The following is a 21,358-nucleotide window of genomic DNA, read 5'->3' as shown; positions in this document are numbered from 1 at the left end:
CGGGGAGGACATGGGGGAAAGGCTATGAAATATAGACACTGGCCAGCTAGGAGCAGGGACATGGATGATAGATAGAAAGAGCCGTAGGGTGGTGGACAGATTGCTGCTGGGTTCCCTGAGGGAAGAGGATCTGAGATGAAGAGGTGGTGAAGGGAAGAACCGCTTCTTTCACCTCTTCGCTGTGTGTTTTGTACGACTCCAGGTGTCTGGGAACAAATTCTCCAGTGGCGTTGATCAGGCTCTAGGTGTGCTCCATGCTCTGAGGCTGGCCCGTTATTGCCAAATAAAGCTGTCTGAAAAAAAAGCAGGGAAGAGAAATGCAAATGGACATTCAAGCAGCTACAGCAGCAAGAAGGGGTTTCTGGCAGGGATCAGACACACCAGTGAGGATGACAAATGTGCAGGGCAAACGAGAGTTTGGGGGCCAACTCTGCATCCCAGGAAAAGGTGGGGCCTCTAGCAGAAAGGGGTGGGGTGGGGCTAGCCTTCCCTAAGCACGTCTCAGCACTGCTGCCTGGGGTGCACTGCACCTCCCCTCCCCTAGGCAGAGCCATCTGTGCTGTCATAGAATCATAGAACGGGAAGAGACCTCGAGAGGTCATCAAGTCCAGTCCCCTGCCTTCACGGCAGGACCAAGCACCATCTAGATCATCCCTGACAGATGTCTCTCCAGCCTGCTCTTAAATATCTCCAGTGATGGACGTTTCACAACCTCCCTAGGCAATTTATTCCAGTGTCTAACCATCCTGACAGGAAGTTTTTTCTAATGTCCAACCTAAACCTCCCTTGCTGCAATTTAAGCCCATTGCTTCTTGTGCGGTCATCAGAGGCCAAGGAGAACAATTTTTCTCCCTCCTCCTTTTAGATACTTGACATGGATATCATGTCCCCTCTCAATCTTCTCTTTTCTAAACTAAACAAACCCAGTTCTTTCAGTTTTCCCTTGTAGCTCATGTTTTCTAGACTTCTAATCATTTTTGTTGCTCTTCTTTGGATCTTCTCCAATTTCTCTGCATCTTTCTTGAAATGTGGGGGCCAGAACTGGACAATATACTCCATTTGGGGCCTAATCCGTGCCGAGTAGAGCGGAAGAATGACTTCTTGTGTCTTGCTCATAACACTCCTGTAAATGCATCTCAGAATCAGTTTGCTTTTTTTGCAACGGTGTCACACTGTTGACTCATGTTTAACTTGTGGTCCACTCTGACCCCTAGATCCCTTTCTGCCGTACTCATTCCTAGACAGTCACTTCCCATTCTGCATGTGTGAAACGGATTGTTCCTTCCCAAGTGGAGTGCTTTGCATTCGTCCTTATTAAACTTCATCCTGTTTACCGAGGGTGCATGGTGCAATGCTCCAGCGGCAATTTAAAGGGACCAGGGGTCTGGCTGCCACAGTAGCAGTGAAGGTGGCCAGAGTCCAGGACCCTTTTGAATCACCAGACCCTAGGGCAGTTGTCCCGTTTTCCACTGTTACCCCCCATCAGTAAGTCTGATTGACACCATGAGCCCTTCAGCGGGACTGATCTGCCCAGAGCCCTTGGAGCCAGCAGCAGTAGCAACCAGAAAGTTGCCCCTTTGTCTGGCACAAGACAGAGCTGCTGCAGACGAACACTCGGCCCTGTGTCCAACGCTGTCCAGAAGCGATGGGCACAAGCTGCGGAGCTGCTCTCTGCCTTGCTTCAGGCCCAGCTGGAAGTGCACACAAACCTTCTGTGGCCTGAAGGTCTGGTCCTCTTTTAGAAGAGACCCAAACAGCCACCCGTTTGCCCACTTGGTCTTTTGTGGAAGCACGAGGGAGACTGAAACAGCAGCTCATGGTGACGATATTGGGCTGGGATTCAGGAGAGTTGGGCTCTATGTCCAGCTCTGCCACAGATGTGCTGTGTAACCTTGGGCAAGTCACTCCATCTCTCTACATCTTTGGTCCCCTGCCAAAAATTGGAGGTGACAATCCTTCCTCTTTCCCCACCATTCATCTGTGGTGCTTCTCTTGACTGTATATGCTGTGGAGCAAGGGCTGGGTGATTGTACAGCATTTAAAACAATGGGACAGGGATCTTGACTGGGCCCTTTGGATACTACCATAATGCATGTAATAGCCAGAGAAGGACATTTTTGTGCTACCCACCAGTAAAACAGCTGGGCAGTGAGAGTTGTTGCTAACTATGTATCAGTGGCTGGGGCGATGGCCCCTTGTGGACTCAGGCAAAGCCAGAGATGAAAGTAAGCAGGTGCGCAGCTCCGGCAAGAGCTGGCAGGGAGCTACTTAAAGAACTGGCAGGGACCTGGCTTGCAATAGGACAGTGCCTGTAAGAAATGTTCACCCTGGAGCAGAGCTGACATCACTGCTCTAGTTTTACAGAGCTACACAGACAAAAGAAGCAGTGAGTGAGGCCGACGCTCATACTGAGAGCTCAGTTTGACTGAACCGGGTAAGGTGCCCAAAGAGAACGCGACTGAGAAGCCAAAGCCATGCAGGTAAGTGAAGAGGCAAAAACCAGGGCTGTTCCCCATGACGGTGGTGAAGGATGCATCTCGCCCAGCGGCATGACAGCCAAACTTGCTCCGAGTACAAAGACAGTGTCACTCACCCACCCAGATCCAAAGGGAGCAGAGCACAAGGCCCTGTATTAAGGCCCACTTTACCGTTACTGGATGATCAGTATGGCTGGACTTGACTTAAATCGTAGGTGACTAAGCTCTCCAGCAGCAGGGCCCTGTGATTTGTGGTAGTGGCTGTCACAGCTGGACAAGAGAAAGCAGGAAAACTCTGACACATCCCTGAAAGCGCCTGATGATTTAACATGCCACTGCTGAGTGGCAGCCTGGCAAGGGGCCATGGAAGGCGCTTCGTAGCTTGTCACACACACTCCAGTTGGCACCCTGGCAGAGCCTTGTGAACATGTTCACGGAATGGGCTTTGTCAGGCACTGGCTGATTGATCGGCCTGCTGGCCAGAGGGAGAATCTTGTACGTGTCCCAGAGAAAACTCCGCCACGGGTCAGGCATCCAGCAGACACCTGGAGAGAGAGTGCATCTCCAGAGGCCCCTTTTGCCAGAATCCCACTACAGTTGTAGGTCTCAGAAGGACGGCAGCGGAGCTGGCACACAGCTTGGGAACCAGCAGGGCAATTTGCAAGAGGAGATCCTGTCAGACGCCTCCATTTTGGATGCCAACAGGGAGGTCTGTGCTGGGTTACTCCAGCAGGGGCCCCTCTATGAAGCACCGCAAAATTGTTCCTTGGCTTTCCTCGGGGTATTCGTTCCACCCCCTGCGACATTTTCAGCCCCTGAGGCAACAACAACAACTTGGTTTCTATTTTACCTTGTCTGGCTGGATAAATAAACCTGAGCTGGAGGCGTGGGGGTGTTGGTCCAAATCCAACTCTAAACAATACGCCTGATCAGTAAGCTTCCTGACCGAATTCAGTATTATTTTGGGCTTGCACCAACTCCTCCTCCATGTCTTCACTTTTGGAGAGCAAGATCTTGAGAGGAATCTTCCTTTCATTTCGTGTGGCCAGAGCCTGGAAAGAAAAGTACCCACTTAGCAGAAAGGGGTCTTGAATAGAATCACAGGATCTTCCCTCATGGTCTAAGCCAAATTCTTCCTGTGGATGGAGACCCCCAAGCCACCTCAAAGAATTATGGGAAATTCCCACTGCCACAGAGAGGAAGCCAATGGACTCCAGCTTTCTCAAAGCAGGGGAAGCCATGGGACAAGAGTGGGGGAGTCACCCAAAGGGCAGCTCAGGAACTGTCCTTGTTCCGAGATGGTGATGTCACAGCATGGGACCCACCCACCGCCTGGCCCCTCCATGGCTGGGATAAGGAGCCTTTGCCCATCTGCTCTGGTGCAGCTCCAAGCCCGATGGAGGAAATTTGACTCTCCCAGGACGGGTACTCTGCCATGTCAGGTCACTCAGCCATGAGGGCCCAGGGCCAGGATCCATCTCCAAGTATTTCGCCACCCAGCCTCAGCCAACCCAAACCTGGCACCTCACAAGGGTTAAGAACCTTCCAGGCATCGGGGAGAAATGTTCCTCTGATTTGCTTAATGAACATTAATTAAGAAGACAGAAGAGAGCAGATTCCTTCAGGGCAGAGATGAAAGGCTCATTAATTAAATCTGGAGAGAGAGGGAGCCGGGCCGACTGATCCTCCTCCTGATCAGACTTGACAATGCAGGCACCAGCAGCGGTGAGGTGTGCACGAGAGCAGAAAATCCCCCTTCCTCCCTGGCCCCCAGTTCAAAGCAAGGAGCACAGCCGGCATGGAGCTCGGGCTGGCTTTTGAAGGGGCACTCAGGTGTGGGGGTGGAATCGCTTTGCACGCAGTGCGGATCTCCATAGTTTGGGGGGCGGGGGCAGGAGCATCCTGTCTGCTACCAGCACCCCACTGACCTGCCTTTCTGGTCTCTGCACAGGGGGGGGACCAGAGCTGTGCAGTGTTAGGAGAACCAGGGCAGGGACAGTTACACAGAGCTGTATTCCCAGAGTCACGCCCGAAGCCCAAGGTGCCGAGAGGGGTGAATAGGGAGAGGACGAATCAAGCGTTGTTCCTTGGCTGCTCACCTGAGCAGAGGAGCAGGATGTCTGTCATCTGTCTCCAGCTTTGCCTGCTTCCACCAAGCCCCGTCCCAGAGGTCACTGGCCCCATCTTAAGAAGTGGGCAGCACACAATCTGTAGCTGGTGGAAGGAATTCAGAGCCCTCCTGTTACCAGAGTCAGGCACTGTCTGGTGCCGGAGCCAGACCCGGCCGGTGTTTAGAGGGGCTTGGATACAGGGTTTCAGGATGGGCTCTTCCTGCCTTTAATGACCCATGCAACAAAGAAAGCCTGTCAATGAAGTTCTCTCCTGGAAGTGGCACTTCCCATTGCAGCCAATGAGAAAAGGTCTCTCTCTCTCAGTTCCCTCGCAACTTAGGCTGCAGAGCAGTCTTGTTCTTATCTCTCACTACACGTGGTCTAAGTGCCACTGCATGGGACAGTGTCTCACGCTAGGACTGCGTCTAAACTACAATCCTCTTCTGCAAAAGGAAATGCAAATGGAGTGCTCATTTGCATAGGTCACACTCTCATTTGCATTTCCTCTTCAGATCTCTTTTGCGCAAGAGGTTTTTGCGCAAAAAAGAGCTGTGTAGACGGCTCCTTTTTGCACAAAACCCCCCTTTTTGAGGAAGAACAGCTCTTGCACAGGAGGGGGTTTTGCGCAAAAAGGAGCCGTCTACACAGCTCTTTTTTGCGCAAAAGGGATCCAAAGAGGAAATGCAAATGAGAGCGTGACCTATGCAAATGAGCACTCCATTTGCATTTCCTCTTGCGGAAGAGGATCATAGTTTAGACGCAGCCTAGGTGTGTGGGTTATGTAAGGTCGGTGGGCGGTTGCTACTAAGATACCCTTGGGACAACCTTCCTGCAGGCACTACACTGGCCTCCTCGAACTATCCCAACTTGGATCACACCCAGATGCAGCCTTCGGTTAGTGCTGGGATGGTTTTCTCGGCCACACGCTGCCACCAGACCAGCTACCTGGATGGTTTGGCCTGATCCAAACACCAGGACCTGCAGCTTTCAGAGCTCTGAGGGACAGCTCTTCCCAGCATGCAGCCCTCGGGGAGGGACTAGGTCAGGGCTCAGAGGAGGTCTCTGGAGCAATTTCCAGCTGTCCTCTAGGAGGCCAGTGCTAGCAGAGGCCATTCATCCTCCGCTCCCAGTGACTGGCAGGCATTTGTTTTCCCTTGTTCATGGAGCAGGCAGCTTCCTCAGCAAGCTTCTTATTCAAATGGGATTTTCTGCCCTAGCATAGTTCCCGAGGCTGCCAGGCACTAACAGGACTCGGCTAACCCTCTCCATCCTTCCTGGGCCAGGCTTTCGGCATTAAAGCAGATTGCTCTGCAGGATGTTCTTGCTTTCACCCCCCATTTTGTGTTAGCTGCAGCAAGAGTGATCCCCAGTTCTTAATCACCAGCATCTAGCAGCCCTGGCAGAATTGGCCCTAAGCTTTCTCTTGCCACCACATCACACGCTGTGGCTGCCATGGTCTGGAAAGAAGGTAAAACAAAACCACCCACCCGTTTGCTTCTGCCCTCCTTTGCCCCCGACAGCAGCTGCAATTCCAAGTTTACCCTTTTGAGGATCCTACTGATGGGATGGGGTTAGAGGCAGGTTCTAACCACCAGGCTCTGTGTGGATTTAACTAGACGCCTGGACGGGGGGAGACTTCCTTTTCTCCTCCATCACATTCAAACATTCCCAGACAAGAGAGGAAGCAGCATGTACCTTTGAAGCTAGGGGAATCTGTGGCTTCACCTGCATTACCTGGAAGGAGAGTGAGCTGCAGTCTGCACAAATACAAGCAGCGACAGTAAGATGGTTCTTGGGGGTGAAGTACACAAATGAAGAACATAACGATCAATCAAAAACAGAGTCAATGACTTAAAAGCCGAATGGAGAGAGGCATGGAGGGGGCATTACAGATGAATAGTAAGGGAAGGAACAGAAAGAGACAGACTGAATAAGAACCCACTTTGACCCTTTCCCTGTTCCTGCATTCTCAGCTCTAGAATTTCTGGGGAACCCTGGCTCTCCACAGGGGTGACATGTCTCACTTGGTACCTCATCTTTTCTTGGGTGACCCTGCCTGCAATGCCTTCTAGCAGAGGACTGCAGCAAAACAGGCACCCCTGCCTTAGTTTCCCCTTTTCTTCTGAGGTCCCCAGTAATGCCAGACAAGCTTTCCAAACATCAATAGTCCTTTGAGGGGCTAATGGATTACAAAAATCACACAACTCCAGTCCAAGATACCTAGGGTGACCATATTTCCTTGTGCTGAACATAGGACACCTGGTAAAGTTACTCGTACTCAAGTGAGTTCAAGGGCAATCAGTCAGTCAGAAAGATGCAGTACAAATGTTCAAATTAACATCGAGTTAACTGAGCCCCTGTTAAAAAGAAATACTGCGTGGCTGGAGCCTTTATTTACCTTCTTATCTTGAAGCTTTGATTGGGGAGAGGTGACACGCATTCCCGAAAAGTCTCTCACATGGGGGAAAGTCTCTCCCATGACTGACCACTCTCCACCCTCCATGCCTGGCTGGCAGTCCAGGACAGACCCGCCACTGCTTGTACCTGTTGCTGCATCTTCTCAAGGAAACATGTGGGGGACATGCTGGGTCACAGCCCTCCACTCCATGGACTTCTGTTCAGGTTGGCATCAGCCCATAGCAAGCAGCCGCCTTTCTGCTCTGTGTGGGAGGGAGGGGATGGGAGCCGCTGCCAGTGGAATGGGGCGGAGGTGGAGGTGGAGGTGGAGATAACCTGGCTTGTGTTTTTCAGAGATTTCTTCTGCCTCCTGGCCCCTGCTCCCCTAGAAGCAGCTTGTCCCTTCTAGGGATGGTAAGATGTGTGTATTCAGGGAAACACGAAACCACTGAAAATTCCAGCAGTCACATCTTTACCCACAGGGTGGGAGGCGGCTCCTTGGGAACCGGTGCCGCGTGGGAAGCTGGCTTTTCATCCATCCCCATGTGCATACCAGCTCCTGCAGAGGCGACTGCTCCCCCCTGTGCTGCAGCCTCTGTATCAGAGGCAGCAGGGCTGGAGGGGGGCCTGTGAGTAACTGCAGGTTAACCTAGGAGCTCAGGCTCATCCGTGAACCATTTACACTATCACATCCCTAGTCACTTCCTGCCGGCAGTGTCAAATGGCAGCTCACATCTCCAAGCTGCTGCTGGCCACCAACATAACCCAGCCGCCTCGTGTCCTCTGGTCACAGCCTGGGAAGGAAGGGGTTAAGCCCTAAGGCTGCACAGAGCACCAGGGCCCACGGAACCTGACTGCAGGGGCTTCAGCCAACCTAGCTAGGGAGGCAGCTCAGCAGGGGCAGGTTCTTGGGGTGAGAGCAGACCCTCACTCCTTGGGGGCAGGACCTAGGGTGGAGGGTGCAGCATGTGAAGAGGGTGCTAAGCACCCCAGCCTGGGGACCTGCAGGGTCAGGTCACAAACATGCTGCAAATAGCTTCCTCCCCAGCACTGCAGAGCTCAGCTGGGGGGCGGGGAAGCTTCCCTAGGCCTGCGCTGCGTGGGGCTGAGGCACATGCAGGGCTTGCTCCTCCTGGCCAGCGCCTTGGGCCAGAGGGCTTGAGCTTTCCTTGGGTGCCAGCCCAGCCAGGGTCAGTGGGGGAAGGAAGGAGCCTGCCAGCCAGGCTGTTGGAGAGATAAATAATCCACCCAGCAGCTGGTTCTCTGCACAGCACAGGGAGGGGGGCACACCCCACTGGGGGAGATATGGAGGAGCAGCGGCACGAGGGGTGTGGGGGTGAACGGGCACAGCAGGGAGAGGATAGTGAGAGGGGAAGCATGTAAAGAGCCAATGTGTGGGCAGCACAGGTGACATGTAACCAGCCATCACCTGCCTGCACACAGTGCTGGCTGAAATGGGGTAGGCGGTAGGGTGTGTGTGTGGGGAGGGGGGGGGGGGACTCCTGGCCCAGAGTGGGCATGCAGCAGGGCCTGAACTGATGGACCAGCAGGGGCAGCAGCTGACCCTGCACACTGCAGCTTTGCTTGCTCACCTCATTGCCAGCCACTGGACTCCCCCTACTCACGGTTGGCAGGTGGGTGACTGGCAAGCAAAGATCCAGCCAGCAGCAAGACCCCCCCAGTACTGATAGGAAGGGGAAGAGACAGAAAATACAGGCCCATTTGCCAATCAAAAAAAGGGTCACCGTCAGAAGGGCTGAAACATGGGACTGCCCCTTTAAAAATGGGACAGCTCATCACCTAGATATGGGATTCAGTCTCCTCTCCACCCTAGCAGCACAGCGCCCCCTAGGGGAGTGACTTGGAATTCTACCCGCCCATCCACACCGCTTCTTTGCATGTGCTTGGAAACGCCAACCAAGCTGTGGCCAGGCAGGACGGTCTTTCCTCCACCTAAAGAGAGGCCACCCCCGCCCTGGGAGAGGAGCCTAGCAGAACGCCCTGAGCCTGACTCTCCCTGTGGTCTGACTGGTGCCCCCCGGCGTGGTGGTTTCCTCGACACTGGGACCTGGTGCTGCATCTCAACTGGTGCTGGATTTGGTTTCTCACGACTGCCAGGGCATGTGTCCTTCCTGCCCCACCCCCTCCGAGCAAGGTGGAAGGAGGATTGGGGCTGCAATAGGATGGGTTGTATGGTCCCGATAAGACGCTGATGTTCTCACTGCGGGGGAACCATGGGAGTGGAAATATTTCAGTCTCCACTGGCTGTTGAGCACCTGCTTGGGGAGGGAACAAATGCTGTGAATGGGCAGGAGATGGGGATGGGACCCCCCCCAGGCTGTGCAGATGAGGCCCTTGTCACGTTACTGGATCTTGAGGGGAGCAGCCAGATCAATGCTGCACCCATAGGTGGGGGTGTTGGCTCCAAGAATGGTATAGAAGGGGGCCATGTGAGGTATTGAATAGAAGCTTACTGTCGGCTGATCCTGGGTACGCTATTTATGTGAGTGTATAATGTCTGTGTGTGTAGTTAGGAATCTGTAGTTTGTGTGGATACTAAATATTTCTCTGCAAGTGGCTGAGCATTGGGCAGAGCCCGGGCCTGTGGACATGCTAATTAGCGAGGCCCTGTGGGACAATGGCACTCAATGGGCCAAGGACACACCTAAAGCATGAGGGCGGACACCTAAGAGCGGCCAGCAGAGAGAGGCTAAGGACCAGGTGACCTGCTGCATACCAGAAGAGGCCAGGAAGGAGGTATAAAGAGGCCATGTGGTCGATGCCATTTGGTTCTCAGCTCAGCACTTCATCCCAGAGGCAGCATTGCAGGGATCGAAGAGCCCGGAAGACCTGTGAACCCATCCCGATGCTAGGATGTGCAACAAGGACTTTTAAACCAGCAGCTGTAACATCTCTGCTAGAGCCTGCATCGAGAACTGGGAGATTCGGTGCATGTAACGTACTATTCTTTAACAACCTTACTCTCATGCTTTTCTTTCTTGTGATAATAAACCTTTAGATATAGATTCTAAAGGATTGGCCCAGCGTGATTTGTGGGTAAGATCCAGAGGGTAAATTGACCAGGGATCTGTGGCTGGTTTCTTGGAACCGGACAGAACCTGCTCGGGGTAGGTGGGGTTGGGTGCTAGGACCCCCCACCTGGGTATGAGGCCCGGGGCCATCTGGGGCACGGATATTGCTGGGGTGTCGGAGGGGTTTTGCTCGTGAGGCTTCAGGCAGGCAGCTGAAGCACTCTGTGGGACTGGTTTGTGGCCTATTTGGAGAGGTCACCAGTCTGGGGGCTGTAAGGAGCCCCGGATTTGAGCAATTCGCCCTGAGCGGACGCCCTCAGCTGTGCCCAGACACAGCCCGGTCCGTCACAGCCCTCCCCCTCCTTTAGAATACCAAATGATACATCTGAACTCACTTGGGAGATGGGGATGTTTCATCCCCACTGCACAGATCTGGAAGTGGTAGGACTAGGTCATGCAGGGAGTTTGGCAGATCAAGGGCTTGAGGTCAGATCTTGGGCTTGGAGGCTAAACTCCTTCATCTGCCCAGGCAGGGTAAAACCAGGAGCAGCCCAGTCCTGAGCCCTTTCGAAGATGTTCACTTGTCACATCCAGCCCTTTCCCTGCGGGGCTAGCTGGGAGGAAGAGTGGGGGGGCCGCGGAGCTGGCCGGGAGGAAGGGGGGCAGGAAGCAGACCGGGGGGGCAGCCACTGGCCACAGCCGGAGTCCTTCGGGCCGTGCCCCTGCCAGGCACTCCCTCGAGTTGTGAGCAGAAGCCGGGCAGGGGAGGGGCTAGGAGCCACTCCCTCCCCCCCCCCCCCCCCCCCCGTCTGGCTTCTGCACACAACCAGAGGCTCCCAGCTGGGAGGCGGGGCTGTGAGTGGTGCTGGGAGCTTCTGGTCGCATGCAAAAGCTGGGCGGGGGGAGTGGCTGGGAGTCCCGGCCCCCACCCCTCCCGGCTTTTGCACACGACCACAGGGCTCCCAGCACTAATCGCGGCCCCGCCTCCCAGTCGCTCCCCCGCCCCCGCCAGGCTTTCGTCTGGCGCCCAGCCGGGAATTCAGAAAATACCGGACATTGCACATGTCCAGTATTTTCTGAATTTTTCTACGGGTGCAAATACCAGACGGTCCGGTAGAAAACCGGACACCTGGCAACCCTAACTGGACACATGGCCCTTAGGAAAGCAGCTGCCCAGCCTGCTTGCCCTCATGGATTCTAACCCCAGCAACAGAACCCATTGGAGCAAACCTCCAAACTACCAGCCAAATTCCAGTGAAGTGCTAAATCGGCCTAGCAACGATGACCCAGACAACTCACTCCTACCTCCCCTCTTGGGTCTCCTAAAGAGATATCTCCCTATGAGGTACATGGCAGCATGTGTTTCTAGTGGTGGTGCACATTCACACATGCCTTGGTGCACATAACATTTATTCTACACATGGATGTGGGGGAAGGGATAGAGAGGCAACATTGGTAAGTGCATTGTCTGTATCTCAGCCTCATTCCAGGTTTCACCTCTGTGTGGTCTGATCAGGCTCACAGCACATCCAGACAAACTGGTGGTAAAAAGGCCCAATCCCCAGCTGCATTCACACCTAGATTATAAGATCTTGAGGGCAGGGATCACCCCCCTAGGAATGAGGGCGCTACAGGGGGCCAGTGATGTAGGAGATCAGAAGCCGGCATGATTTAAACACCGCCTGCTGCATGCTCCAGCTTCAGGCTGCAAGCAAATGAGCCAGCAAAGGGCTCAGGGCTGGCAGTGCTGCTGGTGCTCAAATGCAACTATTATGGGAGAAAACACTTGCTCAATTTGCTGCCTGTGCAGCTTGCAAGAGCATCAGCGGTCACTGTCCTGCCCAGCATCACTGCTTGGGAATTCATGATCACTGCATCCACGTGTCTCCATAAAACCCCAGGGCTATGTCTAGACTGGCATGATTTTCCGGAAATGCTTTTAACGGAAAAGTTTTCCATTAAAAGCATTTTCGGAAAAGAGCACCTAGATTGGCACAGACGCTTTTCCGCAAAAGCACTTTTTGTAGAAAAGCGTCCGTGCCAATCTAGACGCACTTTTCCGCAAAAAAGCCCCGATCACCATTTTCGCGATCGGGGCATTTTTGCAGAAAAAAAATCCGAGCTGTCTACACTGGCCCTTTTGCACAAAAGTTTTTCGGAAAAATACTTTTGCCTGAACGGGAGCAGCATAGTATTTCTGCAAAATGCACTGATTTCTTACAGTAGGAAGTCAGTGCTTTTGCAGAAATTTAAGCGGCCAGTGTAGATAGCTGGCAAGTTTTTCCGGAAAACTGGCCAGTCTAGACACAGCCCAGGTGTCTTCAACATATGCTAAAGGAGACTCTCCTGTTGTTGGTTACAGTCCAAGGTGTGTGCCACACAGTCCAGCAGCTCCGATCACCTCCTTTAGAGGGCAGCGGCACATTGGCCCATTTGTTACAGGGCAGCAGACAGCCAAGAGCTGCTTCCATGTTCCTGGGGAAACACTCAGGGCATGGGGCACAGAATGAACGCCCCGAATGGGCAGGAAATGGGGATGGGACCCCCCAAGGGTTGTTGGCATCCTGTCCTGGGCCTCAGAGCTCAGCACTTGGGACACATTGTGGGCCTGGTAGCAGGGAAAGACAGAAAGAAGGGGACTTGGTGATGGAGATGGTACCTATATTAAATAGCAGCCCTCCCCTGCTCACCCGTCAGACACTCTGAAGAACTCCGAGCATCCTATCAGTTTTAATCTATTGAATGTGAATTTTTCATCTCCCTACATTTAATAAAAAGGACACTCAGAAGTCTAAGTCTATTACATCCACGCTATTTCCTTGATCAAACTTGCAATCTTCCTAAGATAGGTAGCAACATAGTTTGTCAGGATCTATTTTCCATAAACCCACGTTGATTGGCATTCATTGCATTACCCTCCTTTAATTCTTTGTTAATTGTGCCTCTTGCTGGGACGGATGTTAGAAATTCAAATGACAGGTCTATAGTTAGACCGATTTGCCCGTCTTAAACATCAGCACCACACTAGCTTTCTTCCAGTCCTCTGGAACAGTCCCAGCAGTCTGGGACTTACGGAATTCACCATGGCCACTGATTCTGAGCCACCCCATCTGCACAAGACCCATTGTCTCTCCCACATGGGGTGACAATGGAACTCACCCACCGACACGGCCTGCCTTCAGGAGAGAGCCTGATGGTTTAAACCTTATGGACAGTTTCCTTGCGGAGTGGACAGAACCATAGAGCATCGCACTAGCCACAGGGAGCATAAGCCCCTGAAGAACAACCCCTTAGCTGCTCTGTCCCATATAACTGCCACAGCCTCTCCCAAACACGCCTTCCTCGCAACTCTGCCCCAGCTGGATCCAGCAGATTTCGGACAAACTGAGAGCTGGGTCCTGCACAGGGCAGGGACTGAGAATCTGGTGCAATTAAACCCAGGTAGAAAGTGCTGTGCACAATGGGGAGAGCAGAGGAACCTGCTCCTGACTTCACTCGTAAGCTGCTGCACAGGTCACTCCAACAGCTTGTTAGAACCATCAGGCACATGTTTAAATTCCAGCCCCATCAGACACACCCATTCACCCTCTGCTCATTTACTGCCCTGCCCTCTCATGAGTAAGACAGAAGGCCTGGTAGGAGGGCTGTGCCGAGCACTTAGCCGCGTCGGCACGCACAACCTTGAGCATGGAATGGGAAAATGATCAGACTCACAAGGCGAACGCCCTGTCCCCTAGGCCAAGCCGGAACCCTCCTCACCACCTTACTCTCAGGGCACCCTTTATCTCGCCTGCCCCTGGGGCGGGCAACCCGGGATTAGAATCTGCCACCCCAGACAAATGCCCTAACCCCTAGGCCACGCCGGATCCAGCCTCACCACCTTACTCTCTTGGCTTCCTTTATCTTCAGTACGGCCACATTGCTCTTCCATAGCTCTGATCATCAGCAGATCTCAAAGGGCCTTGCAAAGGAGGGCAAGGTCATCTGTTTCATTTTACAGCTGGGCCAAATGAGGCCCAGGGAGAGGAAACAACCAAACCACACAGCCGCCAGTTCAGGAAGGGAGTGCACATCTGAGGGCCCATCCTCTGCCTTGCCCACTAAGCCGCTTCCAGCGCCCACGATTTTTCCATGCAAAAAGTCAGTTTAACTTCTGTGCCAGGAAAGATAATGGAGCAAGTGATTAAGGAATCCAACTGCAAACAACTGGAAGAAAAAAAGGTGATAGGTAACACCCAGCATGGATTTGTAAAGAACAAATCATAGAACTGGAAGGGATCTTGAGAGGTCATCGAGTCCAGTCCCCTGCCCTCACGGCAGGGCCCAGTACCGTGACCATTGCAGAGTAGAGTGGAAGAATGACTTCTCATGTCTTGTTCACAACACTCCTGTTAAATATGATTCTGGGATGCATTGCTTTTTTTGCAAAAGCGTCACACTGTTGACTCATGTTTAACTTGTTATTTGTGCTGATCAGGCCTCGGTTGGAGTATTGTGTCCAGTTGTGGGCACCACATTTCAAGAAAGATGTAGAGAAATTGGAGGAGGTCCAGAAAAGAGCAACAAGAATGATTAAAAGTCTAGAAAACATGAGCCACGAGGGAAGACTGAAAGAACTGGGCTTTTTTAGTTTAGAAAAGAGAAGACTGAGAGGGGACATGATAATGGTTTTCAAGCATCTAAAAGGGTGTCACAAGGAGGAGGGAGACAAATTGTTCTCCTTGGCCTCTGATGATAGGACAAGAAGCAATGGGTTTAAACTGCAGCAAGGCAGGTTTAGGTTGGACATTAGGAAAAACTTCCAAACTGTCAGGGTGGTTAGACACTGAAATAAATTACCTATGGAGGTTGTGAAATCTCCCATCTATGGAGATATTTAAGAGCAGGTTAGACAGACATCTATCAGGGATGGTCTAGATGGTGCTTGGTCCTGCTATGACCATTGACTGGACTCAATGATCTCCCAAGATCCCTTCCAGTTTTAGTGTTCTATTATTCTAATCTATAAAAAAAAAAAAAATCAATTCCATGAGACGACTTCAGAACATCTGAGCCTCGCCTGCAGCCTTCAGCACTGCTGCATTTGGCTAGTCCAGGGACACCAAGACAGGAAACTGATGAAACAAAGAATGAAACCGACTAATCCACTCTCACCCTCCAGGATGAATACCTGCAAAGAGCAAACAAATGACACTAGTGGGGAAGCAAAATGCAGGACAATGTAGCACTTTAAAGACTAACAAGATGGTTTATTAGATGATGAGCTTTCGTGGGCCAGACCCACTTCCTCAGATCAAATAGTGGAAGAAAGTAGTCACAACCATATATACCAAAGGATACAATTTAAAAAAAATGAACAAATATGAAAAGGACAAATCACATTGCAGAACAGAAGGAGGATGCGGGGGGGTGGGAAGGGGGAGGAAGGAAGGTAAGTGTCTGTGAATTGCTGATATTAAAGGTAGGGAGAGTGGGATGTTTGTGAGTTAATGGTATTACAGGTGATAATTGGGGAAACTGTCTTGATAATGGGTGAGAAAGTTCAAAGACTTGTTAAGTCCTTGTTGGTAAGTGTCGAATTTTAACATGAATGACAGTTCAGAGGATTCCCTTTCAAGTGCAGATGTAAAAGGTCTTTGTAGCAGAATGCAGGTGGCTAAGTCATTTAGAGAGTGTCCTTTCTGGTTAAAGTGGCAAGAAACTGTTTTCTCTTTGTGATCTTGTCTAATATCTGTTTTGTGGGCATTAATCCTTTGGCGAAGTGTCTGAGATGTTTGTCCAATGTACATAGCAGACGGACACTTTCGGCACATGATAGCGTAGATTATATTTCTGGATGCGCAGGAATATGTGTTCTTGATCTTATAACTCACTTGGTTAGGTCCAATAATGGTATCAGCAGAATGAATATGTGGACAAAGCTGGCAACGGGGTTTGTTGCAAGGGAAGGTACCAGGGTTGGTATTAGTGTGGTATGTCCTGTGGTGGTTGGTAAGAATCATCTTGAGGTTAGGTGGTTGTCTATAGGAGACTATGGGTCTGTCTCCCAGAGCCTCTTTGAGTATGGTATCCTGTTCCAATATAGGCTGTAGTTTCTTGATAATGTGTTGGACAGGTTTAAGTTGGGGGTTGTAGGTGATGACAAGTGGTGTTCTATTGTTGGTTTTCTTGGGTCTGTCTTGAAGTAGATGGTTTCTAGGTATTCGTCTGGCTCTTTCAATTTGCTTTTTTGTTTCTCTGGGTGGGTAGTTGAGATTTATAAATGCTTGGTAGAGATCCTGAAGCTTCTGGTCTCTGTCAGTGGGGTTAGAGCAGATGCGGTTGTATCGAAGGGCTTGGCTATAGACGATGGATCGTGTGGTGTGTTCTGGATGGGAGCTGGATGCATGTAGGTAACTGTATGAGTCAGTGGGTTTTCTGTAGAGAGTGGTGTCTAATTTTCCATTGTTGATTTGTACGGTGGTGTCCAGGAAGTGGATCTCTCGTGTAGAATGGTCCAGGCTGAGGTTGATGGTGGGGTGTAGGTTGTTGAAATCTCTGTGGAATATCTCCAGTGTTTCTTGGCCATGTGTCCAGATCATAAAGATGTCATCGATGTACCGTAGGTAGAGGAGGGGTGAAAGGGGACGGGAGTTGAGGAAACGTTGTTCTAGGTCAGCCATAAAGATGTTAGCATACTGTGGGGCCATGCGTGTACCCATGGCTGTGCCGCTGATCTGGAGGTATAAGTTGTTCTCAAACCGGAAATAATTGTGGGTGAGAACAAAGTTACATAGGTCTGCTATCAGGTTGGCAGTAGTGTCCTCTGGGATAGTGTTTCTAATTGCTTGTAATCCGTCTTCATGTGGGATGTTGGTATATAGAGCTTCTACATCCATGGTGGCAAGGATGGTATTATTGGGGAGGTTATCGATGTTTTGTAATTTCCTTAGGAAGTCAGTAGTGTCTCGGAGATAGCTGGGGGTATTGGTTACGAAGGGTTTGAGAAGAGTGTCTACATAGCTGGATAGACCAGTAGTGAGCGTGCCAATACCAGAGATGATGGGACGTCCGGGGTGCCCAGGTTTATGGATCTTGGGAAGTAGATAGAACAATCCTGGTCGGGGGTCAGAAGGTGATTCTGTGAGGATTTGTTCCCGAGTAGCTGTGGGGAGGCTTTTAAGGAGACAGTGTAGTTTCTTTTGGTAGTCCAAGGTGGGATCAGAGGGGAGAGGTTTGTAAAATGTGGTGTTCGAGAGTTGTCTGGTTGCCTCCTGGTTATAGTCGGCCTTATTCATAATGACCACAGCACCCCCTTTGTCAGCTGGTTTGATTACAATGTCCAGGTTGTTTTTGAGACTCTGGATGGCATGGTGTTCAGCGCGGCTAAGATTGTGTGTCGCTTGTTGTCGTTTGTGAATAATGTCAGTCTGTGCGTTGTTGCGGAAGCTGTGTATATAGAAATCCAGATTGTAATTCCGACCGTCAGGGGGAGTCCATATAGAATTATTTTTCCTTTGGTGTTGGTAGGGGGGATCTGGTAGATCAGATTGATGTTCAGTGGTGGTTTGGAAATATTCTCGGAGACGGAGGCGGCGAAAAAAAGCCTCAAGGTCACCACAAAATTGTATCCAGTTTGTGGGGGACGTGGGGCAGAAAGAGAGACCCCGGGACAAGACAGACTCTTCTGCTGGATTGAGTTTGTAGCTGGAGAGGTTAACAATATTATCCGGTGGGTTGAGGCAGTTGCTGTTGTAGCCAGTGGTATGGAGCAGGTTAGAAAATTTATTGTCTTTTCTTTGTTGTAGGGAATAGAAGTGTGTATAGTAGATTTCTTGTCTGGTGGAACAAAAGTCTTGCAAGGTGTCAGTCGGTGTGGATGTTTGTCTTGAGATGAGACGATCTAAGTTAGAAATGTCATTCTTGATGGTTTTCTGTTTCTTGTATAAAATACTTATCAGGTGGTTTCTTAATTTCTTGGATAGTGTGAGGCAGAGTCTTTCACTGTAGTCAGTGAAGTATGTTGATCTTAGTGGATTGTTCACTTTCAGTCCTTTGGGTACGATGTCCATTTTCTTGCACTTGGATAGAAAGATGATGTCTGTCTGTATCTGTGCGAGTTTCTTCATATGGTTGATGGATTTCCATTCCAAACGGCTAAATGTAGTGCCTTGCATGTAGAATAGTGATAGAAATGTAGCCGTGTTTTTAAACATTGCCAGCTTTGAACACTAACTGGTGTTAGTCGGCAGCAAACACGTTATAAATCTTTGGGGACGGATTTAGCAGCAGGCTCTGCCAGCACAAAGCAGCTGCAGTTTGGCTGCTGATTAGACAGTTTTTTGGGTGTAGTTACCCTTCTGCTAGGTAGAGCCAACAGCAGCCAGGACCAGGTTCAATATCCAGGGGTTCCTCTCCATCCATCCAACACAGAACTGGCTTGAGCTCCGAGCCAGTAACCTGGGAAATTCACACACCATCCCCAATTACTTCCTCACTCGCAAGCACACAATCAGAGTAGGAAAGAAACTTTTAATAAAAAAGGAAGGGAAGTGGTGTGGCCTTAATTTGGGTAAACATCACAAACAGGGTTCATAAACTAAAACCACAAGTAACAGTCGCACCCCAAGCAGGCTGGGCAGTGTCCTTTTCCTCTCTGGTTTTTAAGTCCAGAAATGAAAACATCCCCTTTCACATGCCCAACCCTCCTCTGAACTCCAGTCCCAGTTGCTGCCTTTGGTCAGGGTAGATCCAGAGTTCAGAGATGCATCAGCTCTTTACTGTGCCCTGCTGGGCATTTCTCTCACCTCTCTGCCACACCTCCCTGTCACTGCCCTACTGGCATTTATTGTGCTTCTGCCACTCATTGCATCTCTCTGCCACTGACCTGTGGGCTCTCAGTCACCAGCCATTGCCATCCACTTCTTAGCAGTGACTTCTGCCTATCAGCCTCAAAGGATTTCAGCTCTCAGTTCAACTCCTGGCAAGCAGGGGAGGGGGGGGGGGGGGAAGCTTCAACTCAATTAACATAAGAAGAGAGGCTCCTATTGATATTTATTTAGTTCTGTTCTTTGAACAAAAGGAGCTGGGGAGGGAAACAAATCAAACTGCTCCACACAAGCACATCGCCTTTGGATCAGAATAACCTCCTTCCCCCTTTCCCTTCACAGAGCTCTGAAAGTCGAACCCCTGCCCTTGCAAGATCCTTTCTGCTAACTACGAGCCCTTGCGGTTGGAACAAGGTAGCACAAGCCCACTTTTCTGTATTCCCCTGCAGTTGCACACATTGGTAACCCTATTGTAGCTATCCCTGCATTTAATACAGCGCAGGGGCTGGGTCACAAATGAAGTTGGTGACAATGAGCAAACCCCCGCCCCGTCTACTGAATATCTGACATGTCTAAGCAAAGCAAGAGCAAACTGTATTTACAGTTCCTTTCCCATTCCAGCTGGCTGCAGTGGAAGCATTGACAGCTAAAAGGAAACCAGCATATCAAGAAAGCCACATAAAGCAAAGATGGCTTCTCCAGCCAGAGCCTGCAACACAACCCAGGCCCCTAATTTAAACTAACCAGCGTCCTGGGAAGCTGAGTTGCAAGTCTCCTCTTGTCAGTGTCCCAAACACAGCCCAGGCTGTTCTCCCACAGCAACGGCTCTCTGCCCCCATCATTCACCGCAAACAGTTGTCCCTGTCTTTACTTTCCCTCTATAGGCCCCACCTGGGCCTCTGGCAGGCTGACGTGCTCCAGGTGATGGCTGATCCCAACCATGAGCCTTTGCCTAATAATCCGGGGTCCTACAGCTGTAGGCTTCTTGCCCCAGCCTCCTTTGGGACTATCTCAGGGCCCTAGATGAGGGCAGGGCTAGTCCCGGGCTGCTGGGCAGGGCTGGAGCAGTGCAAAGCACCAGAGCAAAGAGGTGAATCCCATCCGTCCCAAGAAATCCATTAGTTTCCTGGGACACTACAGCAGCCAACTTGCCTCTGCCTCCTCTCTCCTGCCCACACTGGCTGCTCTACCCCAGGCTGTCTTTGCCTTACTTCTCTGCATCCAGCTGCACCCACTTCCATCTCCCAAGGGTGGCAGGTCAGCTCCCAGGGCAGCACAGAAGTGGTGAAATGAGGCAGCTCTTTGATAACACAGACTGTGGCTCTCAGGGAGGCTGGAGTTTCAGTCACCGGAGAAATTAAAACTCCACTTCCAAAAAAATGAGAAAGTCGGTGTGAAAGTCTCCTTCTTAAATGATCGATCTGTTCACAGTCTGGTGGCATCACACTTGCACAAGAGGGGTATGGGAGTGGTGTGGGATGTTCCTTAATTAGCCACAGTTGTGCCCCGTCCCACCTGAGCCAGAACAGCTCATCTGCCATACACGGTACTTCACCTACCGTTGAGGCTGCTTAAGAGAGGCACCTATAATTTTGTGCTCCAGCTTCCATTCTGGACATTATGGTACCTCCTGGAGGGTGGAGGGGTTTGGAGTCTGACTAGGACCTCGCTATCAAGGCGGGAGAAGCCCTGGGATCTTCCGTGGCCACAAATGGTCAGGACCTTGGATTTTGCAGCCCCTTTGTGAGAGGGAACCTCCAACAGCCCCCAGCTGCCATGTTGCCTGCACACACTAGCTCAGAGACAGCCACGCCATTAGAATCATCAGCACCTTGGTTATCCCTCCTGTAGGAGCCCGTTCTGCTCAGACCACTTGCTCCATTGCCAGACCACCCACCCCATGTCTCAAGGCTGGGGCACAATGCAGCACTGTCTAGCATTGTGGATGATTTTTCCCCAACAGATCAGGAAAGGGACACGGCAGCAGACAAGGATAGGGCTGGGGGAGGCAAGCCCACAGCTCCGCCTCTTCTGCTGAAAGCCTGACCCTCACGGGAGCCAAGCCGCCTCCCCCTACCACAGGTGGGTGTGTGCGCAGCTCCAGCCTCCCCGGCCCCAGAGTGCTAGGGGTAACAACACTTCACCCCAGAACTCCTATAGCAGGTGTCCTGGGGGCAGAGTGTGGGTGGAGTCAGGCCTATTATACCGAATGCCTATGGAAAGGGACTTTTCCCCAGTAGACGGCATGGCCAAGTTGACTTTGGACCTGCATTTCCAAGACCACGTCTTCGCTTCCTGGAAGATGGATGCTGCAGCGGTCAATCTTCTGGAGTTTGATTTAGCGAGTCTAATAAAGACACAATAAATCAAATGCTGAGGGTGCCCCTGTCAACACTGGAACTCCTCACAAGGAGTAAGGGAAGTCAACGGGAGCATTTCTGCCATCAACCTCCCGCTTTGAGGACAGCGCCGAAGCTCAGCTTAAGGTACGTCGACTCCAGCTACATATTTAACGTACGTTAAGCCAACCTTCC

At 51.3% G+C, this 21,358-nt stretch overlaps 1 protein-coding gene across 2 annotated transcripts in view; it reads right to left on the bottom strand.

The window, feature by feature from the left end:
* LAMC3 (laminin subunit gamma 3) overlaps positions 1-276 on the bottom strand; it is a 64,492-nt gene extending 64,216 nt beyond the window's left edge. The window contains exon 1 of one of the 2 annotated variants that reach the window (XM_075905923.1): positions 173-276. The gene's annotated coding sequence lies outside the window, so the exon portion shown is untranslated. The remainder of the gene's footprint in view (positions 1-172) is intronic. The other variant, XM_075905922.1, reaches the window with a different exon arrangement.
* Positions 277-21,358: the final 21,082 nt, after the last annotated feature.

This window comes from Pelodiscus sinensis, chromosome 22 (assembly GCF_049634645.1).
Source record: "Pelodiscus sinensis isolate JC-2024 chromosome 22, ASM4963464v1, whole genome shotgun sequence".
NCBI lineage: Eukaryota > Metazoa > Chordata > Testudines > Trionychidae > Pelodiscus > Pelodiscus sinensis.
The sequence above is the reverse complement of the archived record's forward strand: the minus strand, read 5'-3'. Positions and strand labels throughout refer to the sequence as shown.